We start from the raw sequence: 12,500 nt of genomic DNA, 5'->3' as shown, positions 1-12,500 counted from the left end.
TCTCCCTCTCTCCCTGACCACGCGGAAGTTAAAAAGCCCGACCATTCAGATTTAAAAAATCCAGGTACGGCAGGAAACAGGTGTATGTATGCGTGCGTTCGTGCGTGTGTGTGTGTGTGTGTGTGTGTGCGGCTGCCGCGGGGTCCACAACCTCATACCCCCCCCCCATCCCTCCTCTTCTCTCGCGTCCTAAACCCCCACCCCCCACCCCACCCTCTCCTTCTCCAAACACATATTCACTAAAATCCGGTTAAAACGCCATTTTTTCCGGTTATACCACCACGTGGGATATTTGTTAGTGCAATTATTATTCTTTTTACATTATCTATTTTCGAAGAACGGGAGGAGGAGGAAATTAACGAGTTTCCTGGTGTCGATCCGTAACAAATACACTTGTTACCTCATTACACCAAGAAGTGGGTGGTGGTGATGCTATTGATAATGAAAATGATGATGATGATGGTGATGATGACGATGATGCTATTGATAATGAAAATAATGATGATGATGATGATGATGATGATGATGATGATGATGATGGTGATGACGACAGCGATGCCGAAGGTGACGCCACTGATAACGACAGAAAACACCTGTCGGGTCTTATCCCTTCCCTCATGCCTTTTCAGCACTACGGCGACACAACGATACAGTTACGCGTCGTCCCACCCCGTGCGTACCTTGCCGAAAAACGACCACTCATCCATACGCAATACATTTCGCAACCCACACACACACACCAAACACAGAAGCACACACATACCAAGAACACCAACAAATCCCTCAAACACAAACATAAATCAACAAACAAGTAGAAAAAAAAAAATATATATATATATCGCTAAAAAAAAGCCAAGGAAACCAATGTCATAATTTACCTCTAATGGGAAATGACGGGTTCCTGTGACAACCCCCCTCCCCACCCCCCATCTCCCCCCCTCCCCTGCCTCTCCCCATCCCCCCATGCCCCACCAGCCAGGCACATACCTCGCCCACTTAACCGGAGGACTCTCGATAGCCCATATATGCGCGTTGTTAATTCATGCACCTTTCTGTCCTACGCACATAGATATTTTAAAAGAAGGTTTTATCATCCTTAAAATATGAAATACGATGATCTATCCCGATAGAGAAAAGAGAAGAAATGAGAGAAGATAAGAGGGAGAGAGGGAGAGAGAGAGAGAGAGAGAGAGAGAGAGAGAGAGAGAGAGAGAGAGAGAGAGAGAGAGAGAGAGAGAGAGAGAGAGAGAGAGAGAGAGAGAGAGAGAGAGAGAGAGAAGAGAAGAGAAGAGAAGAGAATAAAATTTAAAACACATTTAAAGGAAACATGGCATCATCAGTTAGGACACTATGGGTGGGGGCGGGGGGGGGGGGACCTAAAAGGGTGGTAACATGAGGGAATAAGGGAGGGAGGGAGGGAGGGAGGACCTAAGAGGTGGTAACATAAGAGAGGGAGGAGGGGGGGGCAGGGCCTAAGGGCTGGTAACAAGGGAGGGAGGGAGGACCCCACGACTGGTACCACAAGGTAGGAAGAGAGGGCGGGAGGGAGGGAGGTAGGGAGGAAGGACCTGTAGGAGGGGAGGAGCAAGGTGGGGGGGGTTACGTTGGGAGGAGAGGGGGGGGGGAGAAGAGGACATTACCCTCTCCGCTGACGCCGTGGGCTTGTGGCTGGGCGGGCAGAGGCCGGTTACCAAAAATCGTTAGCTCTGCGACTGGTTCTTTCACATTCCTCCATCGCGCAGGTAAAGACTACACTCAACACGCATTTTCCTAAGTGACCATCGATGATTGCCCCCTTCCCCCACCCCCCTTTTTGATCATTCTAAATATTCATAATAACGAAACGAACAAAACGAAAAATAAAGCGATAAATATTCTCATAACACAATAAGAAATCAGTAAAACAAACAAACAGAACAACAAAATAAACATACAACACAATATTTAGTGCAACTCGTAACAAACATGACTTATAACAAATACGCCAAACAAATAAAAACAAGACAAAGAACAATAAACATTCACCCAACAAAATAACGAAACAAAACGACAAAACAAACACACAACAAAATTTATAACAAACATAAAACTTGTAACAAAACAACGAAACGAGGAAAAACTCAGACACGAAATGACAAACACACAACAACAAAAAAATATACAACAAACACAAAACTTGCCACAAAATAACGAAACACGTAAAACGACACGCAACGACAAGAGAAACATCCCCACTAAAACATAGAAATAGAAAGAGACATAGAAAGAACTGAAAATCCAGACAGCGAAAACCTCCGAAGTCATGCACTCCCCATGACCTCACACGAGCAGCTAGCATGTCTAAAAAAAGAAAAAGAAAAAGAAAAAACAACAATAATAGCAAACGTAATGATAACAATAATTATAATAACAATAATAATAATGATAAGGACAATGTTACTAATAACAATAACAATAATAATGATAATGATCATGGTGATGATGATGATGATAATAATAGTAATAATAGTAATAATAGTAATAATAATAATAATAATAATAACAACAAAGATAATAAAATCCCACTAACAGCAATGCCAACAAGCGAAAGTGCAAGTGCTCTCGTTAGTACGCTGTCTCGTAGCCTACTAACCTCCCCCCACCACCTACCTTCTCACCCCCCCCCCCCCCAACGACACGACGCTCGCACTTCTGACCTACACCAGAAAGGGGTTGGGGGTAGGGTGGGGGCGGTTGGGGGGGGTAGGAATCTTACCTCCTCCCCCGGTACATGTACATATGTGCGTACGCGTATGTAGTTGTGGATGTATGTATGAATGTGTGTATGGACACACCCTGAATATGTCTCCAAAATGGTGTGTATGTATTTATATATTCATGAATTCGTGTATTGCGCCCAAGGACACATACATGAATGTATATGTGATTATGAATACATGCATCTATGAATGTATGCATGTGTCCATGAATGTGTGAATGCGTATGCGAGTATGTGTGTACGTATATGAGCTTCCGGTGACCGTTACCGTCGTTTGAATATGTGGGAAAATGAAGTTGATGAAGAGGAAGAGGAAGAAAAAGAAAGAATGAAAAGAAAGAGGAATAACAATAACAAAACAGCAACAACAATAACAACAACAACAAAATGGAGGAAGAGGAAAAAAAAGATAAAGAAAACGAATACGAAAAGGGGAAAAAAAAGAGAAGAATCGAGACACGCGGGAAGAAGAGAGCACCGAAAGAGGAATAAGAGAAACGAGACAAAAAAAACTGAACAAAAAGAACAAAGGACACGACAGAAACAGACAAAAGTAAACATCACGTGGAGAGGGAGAGTCCAAAATTTCACATGGCTTGAGCTGTCCAGAATTAGTGCATTTAGATGATAAAAAAAACAACAATAATAAAAAATAAATACTAAAACAATAATGATACTTAAAAAAAAAAAAATCCCCATTGCCTTTGGTGAAAAGACGAATAAAATATAAGAAATATAAAAAGAGGAAAAGGAGAAGGATAAAAATAAAATACATGAAAGGAAAAACGAAACAAAGAAAGATAAAAGAAAATATGAAATGATACGAACAAACAAACATATAAAGAAAACAGAAAAGAAAACGAGAAAAAAAACGAAAGTAAAGTGAAATAAAATAAAACCCACCCTTTTCATTCATCAATTCCTCTTCACTCTCCCTATCAACTCACGTACCCGCCCCTCCTCCTCCTCCTCCAGTTACTACGACCTACAGCCACGCCATCTGTGTCCTCCCAAGGTCGTGAAATGCGACAAGGGGGTCTTCATCTAAGTCCATTGAGACCAAGTGTGTACCGAACACCAGCTGGGCATCCGGGACTTTCGACGCTGCTAAGGGCTCGGTTTTAAGTCACGCTAAAGACTTCCTCTTGCTGTTTCATTCCGGTTTTTGTTTCGTGTTTCTTGTGGGGGTTTGTCTCCTCTCTGTCTCTGTCTCTCTCTCTCTCTCTCTCTCGTTCTCTCTCTCTCTCTCTCTCGTTCTCTCTCTCTCTCTCTCTCTCGTTCTCTCTCTCTCTCTCTCCATCCTTCTCTGTCTCTATCTCTATCTCTATCTCTGACTCTGACTCTCTCTCTCTTGTTCTCTCGTTCTCTCTCACACACACAGAGTGAGTGAGTGTGACTGTGTTTTGCCTATAAGTATTTGTATTACGCATGAGCATACACATACACATACACATTCACACGCTAGTATGTATGTATATCTGTAAGCATATATGCATGCATGTCCGTATATCAAAACTGGAAATGATACGTATAGATGTATGCATATATATATATATATATATATATATATATATATATATATATATATATATATATATATATATATATACATAAATACATAGTATATGCTGTAAAATTATATATAATTCATCATGACAGCAAGTCATAATCATTACAATCATGACTCGAATATTCAGTTTTATGATGAATCACTCCGGTGATATATATCAATATTTTACAGTTTCTATGTGTTAGTATGTTTGTTTGAATGTACAGTAAGTATATGTAGATGTTTATTCAAATATATTATTACAACTTATGTATACTGTAAAACCGTGGGAAGGAAGATAAAAAAGTATATGAGGGTGAATAAGAAAGAAGTATGGGGGTAAATGAAGAAAAATGGAGAGGAGGGGGAGGGGGCGAAGAGGAGAGAGAAGAAAATAAGAAAGAGGAGAGGAGGGGAAGAGAGGAGGAGATGGAAGGAGGAGGAGGAGAGAGGAGGGCAAAGGCGGGGAAGGTATGAAAGGGGATAGCAGAAGAGGAGGAAGAGGAGGAGGAGGAGGAGGAGGAGGAGGAGAGATATGTTGAAGGGAGAGAATCAGAAGGGATGAGATGACTTGGAAGGAAAGGGATATGAGAGGGGATCAGAAGAAAGGAGAGACAGAAGATAAACAAAAAAGAAGATACGAATGAGAAGTAGGTAGAGTGGGAAAAGAAGAGAGACGAAGGATGGAAGGGAGGAAGGAAGGGAGGGAGGAGGTGGGAGGGAGAGAGGGAGGGAGGCAGGGAGGTGGGAGGGAGGGAGGCAGGGAGGTGGGAGGGAGAGAGGGAGGCAGGGAGGGAGTGAGGGAAGGTGGGAGGCAGGGAGGGAGTGAGGGAAGGTGGGAGGCAGGATGGGGGAGGGAGGGTGGGAGGCAGGATGGGGGAAGGGAGGGAGAGAGAGGAATGCAACATCAACATAAACAGAATACATGCAGAACAGGCTCTGGCTGTCAAGGTCACCAGCGTTGGAGGCTGCAGACTGCGGCAACAACACAACTCGCAGTCAGTCGTGAGCTCTGCACCTTGCTGCACGGGGGACCGGGGTGAATGGCGGGGGTGGGGTGGGGGGTCTCGCAATGAAACCCCCCCTAGGGAAGAGGTCGGTCACACACACACACACACACACACACACACACACACACACACACACACACACACACACACAAACACACACACACACACAATGCTTCTCTTTATTTGGGAAAACCAATATTATCTCGCAATTTTCTTCAGGCGATATGCTCGACTGCGTGTCATCTGATGTCCCGAACAATAATAATAATAATAACAACAGTAATAATAATAATAATAATAATAATAATAATAATAATAACAATAGGAAGAGGAAGAAAAGAATGAAGAGGAAGATGAAAGAAGGAAGAAGAAAAATGACATGGAAAAAAACGAAAAGCGAAAAAAACGAAAAAAGGGAAGAGAAAAGACTGACGAACACCACCTTCACTACAGATGACTACAAGTGTTTCCACATTACAGGTGTTTCAGCCCACGAGTGTCTAAATATAGAAGGGCAGCGCTTCACTCCCCATCGCCTTTTAATCCAACGAAACGAGGCCATAAGTATTTTTTCTTCTTCTTCTTCTGATAGTGGAAACAAAATTCGACATAAGCAGCTGTCGTTATCCATACTCATTTCGCAATACGTATTTGTTAGTAAGTCACCATAACATCATCCATATATCCTGTGTTATAGAGATATAGGTGCTATATACACATCTAGACGGAAGTCGTCCAATGCTTTTTTTTTCATAATCATAAGGGATGCTATATGCTATAAGGGGTGGCCTGACTGTTATCATTCTCTAAAAATAATACGTAATTACAACTGAACCCAACAGGATAATTTCCCACACCCGTAAGGTTACATAAGCGCTGTTTCTATACGACCCTGAATCCACGCGAAGAAAAAAAGGGAGACAAAGGCGAAGACGGAGAAAGAAGGAAACGGCAAAGAAGAAGAAGAAGAAGAAGAAGAAGAAGAAGAAGAAGAAGAATGATGAATCCACGCTAAAAAGAAAAAGAAAAGGAAAAGGAAAAGGAATAGGAAAAGGAGAAGGAAAAGGATAAAGACAAATACAGAGACAAAAGCGAAGACAAAGGCGAAGACAAAGAAAGGAAGAGACGAAGACGAAGGAGGGGGATGATGAGCCCACGCTAAAAAAGGAAGAAGGTGAAGACGAAGAATAAGACGAAGACGAAGACGAAGACAAAGATAAAGACAAAGACGTAGAAAGAAGAGAACGAAGAAGAGGAAGAAGGACAATAATAATAATAAGGAAAGTCAAAGCGCACTGCTCAGCCGACGTGCGTATTTAGCAGCAGGAAGAGCGGTCTGCCTTCTGCTTGCCACGTCGGCCGAGAGGAAGCTTCTCTACTACTGCAACATGCGCGTGCAATGTCCCCGCCGCACCAAGTGCACCCCCGCCGGCTGCTCCTACAGGGTTTAAAGCTGCTGTACTGCCCCTCCTCCTCCTTCCTCCGCCTTCACCTTCTCCTCCTTTCTCCTTCTCCTCCTCCCCCTTCGTCTTCGCCTCCTCTGCTTTCTCCTCCTCCTTCGCCTGCACCTCTTTCTCCTCCTCCTCCTCCTTCCTTGTCTTCGCATTCCCCCCTTCTTCTTCCTCCTCCTCCTCCTCTTCTTCTTCTTCTTCCTCTTCTTCCTCCTTCGCCATCGCTCCCGACTACACAGTCTTCCTTCGTTCCACCACGTGACTCATGTAAAGGGAAAAGATGAACCGACAAATCCCCCGACCGACTGACCGACCAAGATAACTCCCTCGCGCCCCCTGAAGACTCGCAGTGCGGGTAAATCGCACAGAAAACAGGCACTTTCAGTGGCGTTTATACCTCGCAGCTGAAGCATAGACATTTTCGTAAAAAAAAAAAGAAAGGAAGAAATTAAAACATATATAGGCCTACGCACAGATCCAAGAGCCTATCATTATCACTGTCATTATCAGCATCAATTTTATCCTGAAGAACATGTATATACAAACCTAAGAAAACATCACCATCACCATTATCATTACCATTACGATTAACACCAAAACGTCCTATAATCATCATCACATCATCACACACGCCCTAAAACGTGCGTCCATAACCCTACGAAGACAACGCTCCTCATTAAAACCGTGGCTATAAATATCAACACCGATTTTCAAAGCGCGATTACCATGCCCTCGCAAATCACACATACACACAAGGCGAGACCCTCCACAGCAACCAATCTTGCTTCTCATACGCTGCCTCTTGCTTCTTGCCGCACCCGAAACGAGGGCCCGCTTCGTGCTGCCCCTATCCTGCCGGCGTGAGAGAAATCGCCACTTCCTCCCTACCGCATTCGCCACACTTCGTGAGGGTGATTGACACACGAGTGGTTGTGAAGAGAGGTTATGTTGAACGTGTTTATTTCAAATTTAGCACACGCTGGTTTCATAAGATCGCCTTTCACATCAGGTGGTGGACTTTCTTGCACACACACATGCATATAGACACAGGCACACGCATACACGCACATGCATACACATACATTCACGCACACACACACACAGATATATATATATATATATATATATATATATATATATATATATATATATATATACATACATATATAGACATATACATATACAAAATATATACATACATATATATAAATATATACATACATATACATACATATATATAAATACATACATACATATACATACATATATATAAATACATATGCATACATATTATATAAATACATATACATACATATATATAAATACATATACATACATATAAATATACATATATATTATATATATAATATATATATATATATATATATATATATATATATATATATATATATATATATATATATATATATAAATGGATTAGGGTCTTGCTAGTATGCATGTGTATAAATGTACGTGTGCACATACTTGTGCATGTATATGCATGTACATGTTCACATGTGTACATGAATGTGTGTATGCGACTAAACTGCATTTCATACACCACAGATTCAGATTTCAGACTCGAAACCACACCATCATTATCATATGATAATGATAGTAATGATGATGACAGTGATGATAGTGACGATGGTGATGGTAATGATGATGATGATGATGATGATGATGATGATGATGATGATGATGATGATGATGATGATGATGATGATAACAACAACAACAACAATAACAACAACGACAACAACAATAAAAAATACACAACAATAGATATAATGATAAAAACAATAACAAACAACAAAAAAGATAATAATACTGACAACTACAATTACAAAAACCTTCATCGTCAGCTTATGTAGACCATCGCTCCTGCCTTAACAACTGCCGAAGGACACTGCAGCTCCAACCTGCTCCTGCTGCTGCTCCTCCTCCTCCGCCCCCTCCTTCCTCCTTTTCCTCCTTCTTCCTTCTCCTTCCTCCTCCCTCCAAGACATCCTGCCGAAAGCCCAAATCCTCCTCCCCGCTGCCACGCCGCCGGGGTCGACATGGCGCGTGAAAGCGGACTCGAAGTGGGTCGTCTCTCGTTTTTTCTTCGTTAAGAGAGTTCTAGGCGTATTCCGCAGGGGGAAGTTTATGGAACGAATTACAAGGGGTTCGGGGATTTATTTCCTTACGTGCGCGCAGGAAAACAGTGTTATGAACACCACGGGTTGTAATTCTGAACTCTGAACTTCGTGAAATGAAAGTTGTCGTGGGGGCGAAACATGTCTGGATTATTCTTACAGGTAAATGACGCATACAATAAGTTTCGTAGCGCCCATGATCACACACGGTCTTTTAAAACGTTATTTAAAAAACGAAAAAAGAAACCTAAAACCAAAAGACATAACACTTCTCCTAAGACCCCTACGTAGACAAGAGTGAGAAACAGAAGAGTGAAGGTGCAGGAGACAAGAGCGAGAAAAGCGTGAGAAACAGGAAAAAAAAGTGAAGACGCAAAAGACAAGAATGCGAAACGGAAAAAAAGAGAAACCAAAAATAGGGGAAAAGCGCGAAAAAAAATGTGACAGACGGATAAAGCGAGTGAGGATGCAAGCGAGAGTGGTGACCCGGCCGACCCACACGTGTAGTCGTACACACTCCCTCGCACAGCCTCTCTTTGTCTGCCAGTACAGGGAGAGCCAGTTCAACGAGACTTCCAGGCACTGCGTCTGCGGGTTGTCATTTTCGTCTTCGGGTTTTGAGGTTAGTGGCCATTTACCTTTTTTTAAGTAGTAAAGACGAGACATTCTTGTTATTCATTTTCCTTTTCTTCTTCTTTTGAGGCACTGGCCATTTCACATTAAAAAAAAAATAAGGATTCGACGCTCTTGTTATTCATAAAATCATTCAAGGTTATTTCAATCTCACATCAAGAAATAAAATCGTCCCCCATACAGTTTTAATAAGAGGGGAAAAAACTTCACATCCAGTTTTTAACCCACACCGAAAAAAAGAAAAGCAAAAAAAATCTATAAGAATCTCTCCCTCTGAAACCGTGCAACATCATGCAAGGGAACGGTTCCTCGTGGTTCCTTGCAAGAGAAAGCTAGTGGGTCGAACGAACCACGCAGGGAGGTGACACGGCAGGCATGGGGTGAGGAAACTTACTAGTCTCTCATACACAGCATATGGATCTCCCTCCCTCCCTTTTCCCTTCCCTACTTCTCCCTCTACACTCCCCCCTAAGTCCTCGCCCCGCTGTTTCCCCTTAAATGGCATGGAGGTTCCAGTGGCTTTGTGTCAAGCATTTGGCCCGAAGCAAAAATGGCCCTCCATAAGAACTAGGGCAAAACGAGTTTTCCCCTCCACTCTCCATCATTCTCTTCCCCCCCGTTCTCCTTTCGCTCGCTCTCTCTCTCTCTCTCTCTCTCTCTCTCTCTACCCCTTCTTCCCTGTTCTCTCTCCTCTCCCGTATCGCCTACCCACTTCCCCCCCCCTCTACCCCACTGTTCTCCACAATCCCTCCCTCCCTCCTCCCTCCATCTCCCTTTCCACCTTTCCCTCCCTACCTCTCCCTCCTCCTCTTCGCACCCTCCCCTCTCTTGTGCCAACACCACGAGCCTTCCTGATGTATCCTGCGATCCTAACCCTCCACCGCATTCGGGAGGGATAACCAAGCCATGACCTGTCTACGGTTTCACCCTCGCATCTCCCCTCCCGCCTCCTCCTCCCTTCCCCGGCCAACGCCCCCCGTACTTATGGTGTATCCCGAGTTCCTCACTATAGCGGGCGTGGTTTCCTAATCATCGACTGGCAGCCCTTTGCTTCCCAATCCTCGGCTGGCAACCGTCGCTTGCCAATCCTCGGCTCGCAAATCTCCCCACCCCCACCCAATCCTCGGTTGGCAACCCTCACTTCCCAATCCACGGTTGGCAAATGTCGCTTGCCAATCCTCGGCTGGCAACCCTGACTTCCCAATCCTTGGCTGGCAACCCTTTGCTTGCCAATCCTCGGCTGGCAATCGTCGCTTGCCAATCCTCAGCTGGCAACCGTCGCTTGCCAATCCTAGGTTGGCAACCGTCGCTTGCCAATCCTCGGCTGGCAACCGTCGCTTCCCAATCCTCGGCTGGCAACCCTCACTTCCCAATCATTGACTGGCTAATCCCCCCACCACCACCCCACCCATTTCATGATACCAATAATTATTATTCCTATATTTATCACTCTTGATAATCACCACCATTATCGACATAATTGATTATTAACATCACTATCATTCGTTGATAATTAAAAAAAAAACTGGTATCTACTTTAAAGTTGCCTAAATTATGAAACGTAACCATGAAAATAACTGCAACAACAAAAACACATGAAAAGAAGAATACTAATCTGTCCTTCCAAGAGAAAAAAAGGGGAAAAAATGTTATCATTTGAGTACAATGCAACACAATGAAAAATGCAATAAAAACAATCTACACATGATAGATGCAGACTGATAAAGGAATATCTTTTATACTACTGAACAAAACTAAAAAAAAAAAAAAGATAAAACAAGATAAGGAAATTGAATATGACGAAAATAGAATAACGTTAAGAAAATATGATGATGTGATGCTAAAAACAACGATTAAGTGATACTAAAATGGCAGTGATGTTGTGATGCTGTAGAACACAATATGATGCAAAAGAACATAAATGAAATCAATCAATTAAAAACAAACAGATAACATACAAAAGAATATGAAGGCAATATCTCGCTGAAGTTCACAAAATATAAAATGTAGGAATCATTGCTCATTCAGTTTATAAACTGAATGCACAAATAACAAGTCAGTCATAATCATATATATATATATATATATATATATATATATATATATATATATATATATATATATATATAACAAACGGGAAAAAAGTTGAAATAATAATAACTATATTCCAACAATGCACATTTGTAGTTAATAAAACATTTTTTTTCTCTTCTAAAATATTTCTTTTACCCTAATCCAAGTTCCCTTTATCTTTCCCCTCTATCTACCTTTATAAGGAAGACTACTGAGCACTTGCAAGGCTGTGAATCCACTTTGAATATAGGCACTTGAGTGAGTTTTGTAATCTGTTTGGTGCCTCGATGTCTGCACTGAACACCTGTCCTTTGGAATACACCTGTGCTCCGACGTTTACTTGCACCAGCACCGATCCGTAAAATGTGAAGGTGACTTTTTTTTACGAGATATGTTAAAAATTACGTAGACCGAAAAGTATCTTAAAAAAGGGGAAAAAAAAGGATACGGAACACCGCACATAACCACACGATTAAGGCAACGGTCAGTATTTAAAAAAATAAATAATAAAAAAAAAAGTTACTACAACAACAAAGAAATACCCGACTTCTCTCAGGTCATCAACTTCGAAATGCTCAAGTGTACGAGAAACGCAGACATTTCCACGTGTGAAAAAATGCTTCGAAATAATACAGCAAGAACACTGAATTTACGTATTAATTTTCATATCCTCTGGGGCTCAAACATAAGAAACTGGGGTATGGAACGTTCCCAGTTATTACTGTAGGACAACTAACCCAGTAAAATACTTTCCTAGCCCTTAAAAAACGTATATAATAGGCCTATTCATTTGCCTGTGGCTCTCGGCATGCCCTTTGGTGTTGCAGTAGGCCTAACTACCAAAGCCCCCTTTACTCTCAGAAAGTTTTCTTTCATTTATTTATCATT

General features: G+C 42.1%; 1 protein-coding gene across 2 annotated transcripts in view; it reads right to left on the bottom strand.

The window, feature by feature from the left end:
• LOC119596285 (cyclic AMP-dependent transcription factor ATF-6 alpha-like) overlaps positions 1–12,500 on the bottom strand; it is a 46,604-nt gene that overhangs the window by 33,338 nt on the left and 766 nt on the right. The window lies entirely within an intron of this gene.

Source organism: Penaeus monodon, chromosome 37 (assembly GCF_015228065.2).
Source record: "Penaeus monodon isolate SGIC_2016 chromosome 37, NSTDA_Pmon_1, whole genome shotgun sequence".
Lineage (NCBI taxonomy): Eukaryota > Metazoa > Arthropoda > Malacostraca > Decapoda > Penaeidae > Penaeus > Penaeus monodon.
The sequence above is the reverse complement of the archived record's forward strand: the minus strand, read 5'-3'. Positions and strand labels throughout refer to the sequence as shown.